Source organism: Agelaius tricolor, unplaced genomic scaffold (genome assembly GCF_023055355.1).
Source record: "Agelaius tricolor isolate 1412-34295 unplaced genomic scaffold, bAgeTri1.0.p SCAF_20, whole genome shotgun sequence".
Lineage (NCBI taxonomy): Eukaryota > Metazoa > Chordata > Aves > Passeriformes > Icteridae > Agelaius > Agelaius tricolor.
In genome coordinates this window covers 14,803,802-14,812,219 of record NW_027269280.1, presented here as the reverse complement: position 1 = coordinate 14,812,219, position 8,418 = coordinate 14,803,802, and positions in this window count along the sequence as shown.

Here is an 8,418-nt window from a genome sequence, read left to right as displayed (position 1 = left end):
TTGATCAATATTATGGATCCATTTTTTTTCAGGGCATTTGGTAAAAAATGTAAAGTATAGTTTAAAAGGAATTATTGGATGCGTACTAAGTACTAGGGATTAGTTAAGGTGTTGGTTTTGCATGGCTTGGTTTTTGGTGGGGAGGGAAGAAGCCAGCCACAGAAGTGAATCTTTTGTGAAAAGCTCCTAGAAGCTTCCTCCATGCCTGGCAAAGTGAATCCCTGCTTGGCACTAAGAACAGACATGCTGCTAAGCCAATTAGACAAGCAGTAATATATTTCAGAAGGAAATCAAACTGCGGCCAGTTAACTTTTAAGTTTGCTAATTTTTTGGTTGGCACCTCTTCTGGTTTGAAAGCAAAACCAGCAAGAGATGCTGTTGCTGTTGCAGTGTGTGTTTTTGATTGTAATGCAGTTTGAGTAGTCAGTTTGATAATACTTCCTGTTTTGTGCTGTTGGAGCATATTTTATTATTAAGGGATTGTTCCTTTCCCCCCCGTGTTATTAGTTTTTGCCCTAGTTGTCCATCTCCCCACAGACCTGCCCTTTTGTTCCCTTTTCCTCCTCCCACTGAATGTCAATCCCTCCCCAAGCCTGCCCCTTTCTCTAGAAACTTCCCTATCAATTTTATAGTCTTCAAAATCCCATTGGTTTGTTTAAGTTATTCTCCTCCCCTGTAGTCCCCTATTGGTTTAAACATTGTATTCCCCGCCTTGTGGTCCACCCCCAGTTGCTCCCAGTGTGTTCAAGATTGTATCCTCCTCTGGGACCTCTCCCCATTTCTAAGTTGATGTATGCATTTGGGTCAGTGTCTTTGTGTCCCTGACCCTCCAGGGAAGAAACTCCTTGGGAAAACATGCAGAAGACCTCTCCCTGTTCCTTGTCCCTGCCCTCGGCGCAGTCCTATCCCCAATGCAGTCCACCTGTGCCATAGAGCAGCTGTGCCCTACAGCTGCATCCTGGATTTGACAGCTTTCTGGGGGCAGCCCACTCTGGCTGTTGGTGTCAGGAGCTAGTCGGTCTGAAGAAATCCAGCATGGCAGCAAGACTCCAAGTCAGAAATACAATTTATTAGGAAAAGGGGAAAAACCAAATACATGCAATGATACAAAAGAAAAACCACGGACAGAATACAACCTGTCACCCTGCTAGTTAGGGTGGTGGCAGCAGTCCGGATGAAATGGCCTTGTTGAAGTGGTGATCCTGTAGAAACCATCTGGTAGCTCTTGTCCTCTGAAGACCCAGTGGGTGAGGGTGGCCGTTCCTCTAGGAAGCCAGTGGAAAGACTGCTTGTGGTGTCCCAAAACTCAGATTATATCCAGCTGGGGATGCTTAGCTCCTGCCCCCTGGGCAGAGCATCTTGCAATGGGCTCAAATTGTTCTGAGTCATGCGGTGGTTCCTTGATTAGCCTTTAAACAGAAATGGCTCCTGGAGGGAGTCATCTCTGAATCATGTGGCAAGACATGGATGGCCCCGTTAAGAGATAAGGAGATAAGGAAAAAACGATGCCCCTCCCGGTTTCAGCAGCTCTTGAGGTTGGGAGCAGAAAACATTTTTATATTGTAGCCTAGGACAATACAGGATGAATGCTTTTGCATTTGCAGGAAGCTTGTGTGGATTTGAAAAGCATCCTTATAGCAGAGGCACAAAAGTATTCTCCTACCCTTTTAAATCATCTTCAAACCAAGCAATTCTCGCAATAAGGTAGCGCATGAATGACTTGCAAGTGAGTTGAAGAAACACGGCAAAGATAAGTAGTGTTCAACTGCAGAGAATCGTTTAGGGACACCATACCTTTATATACCTTTATATTTTAAATCAGGAAGCATGGATGGACCGTTTTTTTCCCCTTAGTTGACTACAGAACCAGCGGTCCCTTGCGGGAGGGTGTTTGGATTCAAGATGACACTGGCAGCTAAGAGCATGGCTACATAGAAGGTGCTACTTTGAGACCAGAACATTCAACTACTTCAAGGCAGATAGGAGAATAGCTGACTAGTGACAGCTCTGAGCAGAAGAGTCTGTGGCTTATCCTGTGGGAACAATAGTAAGACATTTCAATTGAAAAACCCCATTCATTTCCAAGGAGCAAACATCAGTAAAAATAAAAGGTCAAGTAAAGACACCCTAGTGCTCTTCTTATCAGAAGCATGTTCCTCCATATGAGAGTATTTAGGAAAGGACAGTCCATTCATGAAGAAAGGTGTGCCAGTTAGAAAACCTGTAGAACAATACAAGACAAACTCACACAATATACATCCTCAAATGCAAAATGAAGAAATAATCATTTCAAGCTTGCGTGGAATTAATTGCATTTTATTTGTTCTTTTCATTTCAGCTGCTCTCAAGTTATTTTTTAAGACTGAATTTTATGAATTCAGCAAAGCTCTCTTTCTGAATGTCTGCCTATCCCTATAAAACACTGAGGTGACAAAGAGAACGGCAGTGGAAGGAAACCTGGTCCACCTCCCCCTCCTTGAAGCTTTAGGCCAGCGAGTGATTAGAATTTAGTCACTTCATTTGCTTTACCAAGAGAGAATGTTTTCCAGCCTTTATCTTTCCTTTTGGAGCTGATTCACTTTGTAGTCATAAATTCTTGACTCAGTTGGTGAGAAACAATGGCATTACAGCCGTGGATGTTAAAGTGCACTGATGGGAAATGAAGTTTTCATCTTCAGGTCCTTGCTTCAGTAAATCTTCCAAATTCATCAGAAAGAAAGTTCCCAGACCGGTAATCCCCACTCAAAGGACCTAATTCAAATAGTCTGTAGGCATAAGAGGCATCAAGCAGGTGCTGTCATCTGTTAGGGGAATAGCCAGCCAGTACATGATTGTCTAGTTAGGCGGCAACAATTTTGGAAAGAATTTAGTTTTTTTGTATTGCAAGTGAATGGTCAATACATTTTATTAGTGGATACAGGTAAAAGAATGTCTTCTGCATCCTTTCAGAGGGGAAGCTTCCCTAGATCTAAAGCTGCTCAGCTCCACGATAGGATGCTTTGTCTGAAAAGGGAACTCAAGTCTTTGTCCTTTTGGATTGCTTCCATAGTTTTTCACTCACTCTTCAGGTAGCTGTTAATATGTTCTGTTATCCCTTGCAAACTTTTATGGGCATAGTCACTGAATTGGTACGTATTCCATGAAGTCCACGGGCCCTGTTGAGATGCAGCCACAGGTCTCAAGGGGGTTAGCAGATGTTATTCTGAGGCCACTCCTAATGATGTTTGATGGATCATAGTGACTGAGGAAAGTGCCCAAAGACTGGATGAAAGCAAATGTCACCCATCTTGGAAAAAGGCAACTAGGAGGACTTGGAAAAGTACAAGCCAGCCAGCCAGCCAGCGTCATTTTTATCCCCAGGAAGTTGATGGAGCAGCTATTGCTGGAAAGCATTGCCAGGCACATGAAGGAGGACAAAATAACATAGTCAGCATGGATTTACCAGGGGAACTTCATGCTGAACAACTTTTTAAACTCCTCTGATGAATCAACTTGCCCGGTAGCTGAAGGGAATATTGTCTGCCTGGGCTTCAGGGAGGTTTTTGACATTTATCTTGGTGGCAGCACACAGACATCCCAGAAGTGTGCAAAGAGGAGGGAACCAGTGTCTTTTCAAGGATGCTCAGTGAAAAGACAAGAGGCAGTAGGCACACACTGAAATACAGGAGATTGCCTCTGCACATCAGCAAATGATTTTTTACTGTGAGGGCGACTGAACCACGGCACAGACTGCCCAGAAAGATGGTGGAGCCTGGATCTTTGAAGACATTAAAAGTACACCCAGATATAATCCTGGGCAAGAGGCTCTAGGTATCCTGGTTTAAGCAGGGGGGTTGGACCTGGTGAGCCCCACTGACGCCTTCCACTCTCGTTCATTCTGTGCTAGTGAATTCTCTTAGAGATGCATTTCAAGCAGTGGCATGACAAAGATCTGTGCAGAGAGAGATCCAAATGGACATGGGATCTAAGTTCCTTAAGTAGTGCTCAAGAAGAATGCAAAACTCTGGGATAAGTGTCTCTTCCATAACTGAATCCCTTTCACGGGAAAATTCCCCAGCTATAGAAAGATCTTCTGATAGGCATGCTTAAGACTGACACTGGCTGAGCAAATTTCTCCCTATGTGTGTTTAAGACCAATTAGGATCTTCACCAAGAGTGTTGTCAACATAGTCACAGAATGTATATTGTTAAGAAGGGACAACTTACATCAGAATGGCAAATATTGGTCCACAAAATGTATTAATGTATGGGAACTATCTACTTGGGTTGAAAATAAAAAGAAAGAGTTAGTCTTTATTTATCAATTCCATCGCAATATTGATGAGGTAAGAAAAAGACCTTAGTCCTTAACCTTCTTAACTCAAGCAAAGATTTTTAAAAATTCCTTGTAAAAAATGTATCCTAATTATCAGACTATGAAACAATTTTAGTTGGGAAAAAAGTTCCAAAATTGTGTAGATAGTGGTAAAGAAGCCAAGAAAATAGGTAAGAAACAAAAAGAGAGCAAAAGAGTCAGCTTCAGTCTGCAAGCTCGTTCTAGAAGTAATCTGCTAGAAAAAGGAACCCCCAGTTGAATTTCCAATGTGTTCATGCACTTGATTCAGTAACTAGTCAATGTGAAAACCAATCCTTTTGTACAACTTCTCCCAGCAACAAAAACCCCAACAGCTTGACACCACCATCATGCCTGTCCCAGATGTATTTTAAAAGAAATGATGCTTTCTTGAAACTCTATTTGCATAAAAGTTGCAAGACATTGGAGGGATTCTCCACATTCTCATTTCTCCATGTGGCTTGAAAGTCTATTTGATAAAATATGCAACAAAGCATATGATTTATAAGGTAGGGTAAAATGGATGATTTGGGAATTGATCTCTTGTTGATATTAAACTTCATATCCACTCTCTGTGAAGTTTCTAAAAGAAATGATGGAGCTGAGGCATGAATCTGCCACAACAAGTGTTAAGCAAAGATACACACTCCCCTTCACATGCCCCCCTTCCACACACACCTAGGCCCACACAGAGGTCAGCATAGCAGATGATGAACACCTTGGAAAAGACCGAAATGCTAAATACCTCTCTTTGGGGGCAAAATAGCTGGTGCAACAATTCAAATATCTGGTGTAAAAATTCTGTTTAATATCTACTTCCTATTTAAAACACAGCTTTTCATTTAATTATATGTAGGGAATATTTTCATATTATTTGTTTCTTTACAATTACTTTGTTCTCATGTGTTGTATGTCTAGGAATATTTTCTTCTAAAAATAGAAAAAAATAGATAATATCCTTTCAGAAGAAAACATTGGTTTCTACAATTTTAAACCATCATGATATGGAAGAATTCTTTTGTCCCTCACTAAGGTGGAAGAACTATTTGGATCACAGATCATTTACAATGAAATACTTTACCTTTTTAAGATGCTTTCAGTCAATTTCATATCCTCATTGCTTATTCATTGTAAACAGTAATTTTTCAGTGAAGGGAAAGTGTGTGGTATATCTACATTATGTTCAAACCCAATTCCTACTAAAGGCCAGGCTGAGCTCCAGTAAATAATGTCCTGAATAATATTTTGCCGCCTTCTTTGGCACTTCATGAAATCCTAACATGAGGAAGTGTTGAAATACAGAGATTTTGTCCCGTGTAGAAACCCATCCCATGTATTTTATGCTGTAATTCTTCTCTCTTTTAAAATTTGCTATCTTCTGCATAGTTTTCATTAACCTGTTACAGTAGTGAAAATCACAGATCAAGGTAATTTTGTAACACTTTGATTTTACCCCAAGAGCTGAGGGAAAACTTGCTCCTATACTTCCATCTGAGTTTCTTCTAGATTCAAACTTTGTTTCTCTACCATCAAGAGTCTCCAGTGTTGCTGCTCAAAGCCCCATCCAACCTGACCTTGAATACTTTCAGGGATGGGACACCCACTACTTCTCTGGGCAACCTGTTCCAGTGTTCCAGCACCCCCACAGTAAAAAATGTCTTCCTTTCATCTAATATGTGTCAGAAGTATTAAATCTAGGCATATAAACTTTGAGGAAAGGTTTGAAATTCTTTTGATTTGAATCACATTTTATATGAATACTGACTTACAGATGACTAAAATATGTGGATGGGCGTTTGAGCTGACACTTTTTGAAAAGGTGCATGGAATTTAAAATTAAAACCAGTACCATTAAAAGCTTTGTGCGGTTTTCTTTTTCCTCTGGTATTCAAAATTGCATATATCAAATATCTGTGCTTCGTACAAAGCTCTTAGACACTCTCAGAAAAAAGCTTTTCTTTCAGACTAAGTTGCAGTTTACGTAGAACACTAGTACTAGGGAAGGTTTTTCTGGGCATAGGGGGAACACCTTCTCATTGGATTTGTGTGCAGAATGCATTTTATGCAAACTGGAAAATTGATCGCCGCTGTGTTCTAGTCATCATTCTTACTGCATCAGGCCTGAAGATTCTGTGAAAAGTAGCCTGTGGACCTTGAACATAGCTCATGTGAAACAGATGAGAGGCGATGGAGAAGTTGAGGGAGAGAATAAAGAGCATATGGCCCAGTACAGACTAACAATTGTTTGGCACCCTTTAAAGGCTGTGTTTGACAAGCAGGGCTGAAGCAGGTCTGCAAAATATCCGGGAGATCAAAATCCATTGAAGCAAATTGCCCTGGCCAGTCACCTTGCTGCCGATAATTCACTCTCCATAGCAGCTGATCAGGCCTAACAATGCTGCTGCAGAAGTATTGTGAAAAAGGTAGGCATATTTTCACAGATGCAGGGGAAAATCCCCTTGGATGATGGTTCCAAGGGATTACTTGATGGAGCAAGTTATGTACCCTTATCTACCGTGCAATATCTAAGTTGGTGAGTTCACTATCTGTCAGCATCACTTTCGAAAATAAATGTTTGATCCACAAAACAATATTTCATATGTCCTGTCTACCTGCTTCATTTCAACCAATGAATAGGCTACGTTCCATCAGCAAAGGGTTTATGATCCTATGTTTCTTTAAACTGTGATAATTCTTTATTTTTTTCTAAATCAGACACTGTCTATTCATAAGATTCAGATGTCCATGGGCAGGGGTGTAATTAAATTCACATGTTAAAAAATAACCTTCTTCTTGTTATCTTTTTATTAAATTACTGACATGTAACATCCGTCTGAGAGCTGAAGAAAACCCCTTCATTTGCTGTTTGCCAAGTATCATCTATGTGATACAAATTCTGCTTGAGAAATCACACCCGTACATTGCCATGTAGCACTACTAGTAATGCTTTCACAACCTTTTCTTCATCATTAGGTCTTTTGGTGAAGTGAATGATTAGAACATAAGCAAGGGCATTTGTTCAAGATGCTCCAGAAAGAGCTGTGGTCTGTTCTCTTCTTTGCTGCCTATGTTAGCACTGAGCTGCAAAAAAGGAAAGATTACTAGGAAAAGTGTTACTTTCAGTCTAAACTTGTAAATGATGTGTTTGGAATACCCTGTTAAATGACAAGGTGCTCTTTTAAAATATGGCATCTTAAGGGAAAATGTCAGCTTTAAAAAGGTTTTGAGACAGTTGCTTCTGAAAAAAAAAAAAAGAAAAGAATTGGAGGCTTCTAAGGTCTTTAGGCATACTATTTTGAAGATTAATTCAAACCACAGTTTCTTCATATAGGAAGAACAGAGGACCATAGATGCAACCCATTTGAAAATGGATTTCTATATGTTTCTGGTTGGGATTACCAGGCATCATTTCTTGCGAAGTCGAGGGACTGCAGTTAGCACTCCAAAATTTCCTTCCCTGAAATTCATCTGCATTTGGTCCTTTTTCCAGAGTCCCCATTTATTAGTGAAGGTATACTCTATCTATGCATTAGAATATTCCATTAGAGTGTGTGACTCATACTTGCTAGTTAAAATTAGCTGGAGCGGAATGGATAGTTACAGTTGCGTGTATACAATAGTCTTATTTTGGCAAGTTTTCTTTAGACAATGTTGAAGCAGCACTAGCAACTAGGAAGTACAGCTTGCAGCAGGGAAGGACACTCTTCTGCTTTCTCAAGTTTCCTGTAGTTAAATAGACACCAAAAGGCTTTTCCTAGTACTACTACTGTCTTGTAGGAATACTTGATCTAATCCTATCTTTGATCAAATTCCTAATGGGTTACTTTTCTACAAGGCAGAACATTTTTCTTTTAATACTATGTATTTTGTAAGTTGGAAACATGAACTTGTGCACCAGTCACGTGGACTGTACTCCTTATTAAGTTTCACAGCCTTCTTTAGAAAATATTGACTGTGTGTAACTTCAAAAGGAGAATTCTGGGCATCTTCATTCTATTGATGTACTTGTTTTTCTCCCATGCTGGTATTGTTTTCTATCATTTTTACCAACAGAAATATTTTTCCCTGACACCTATGGAAAAGAC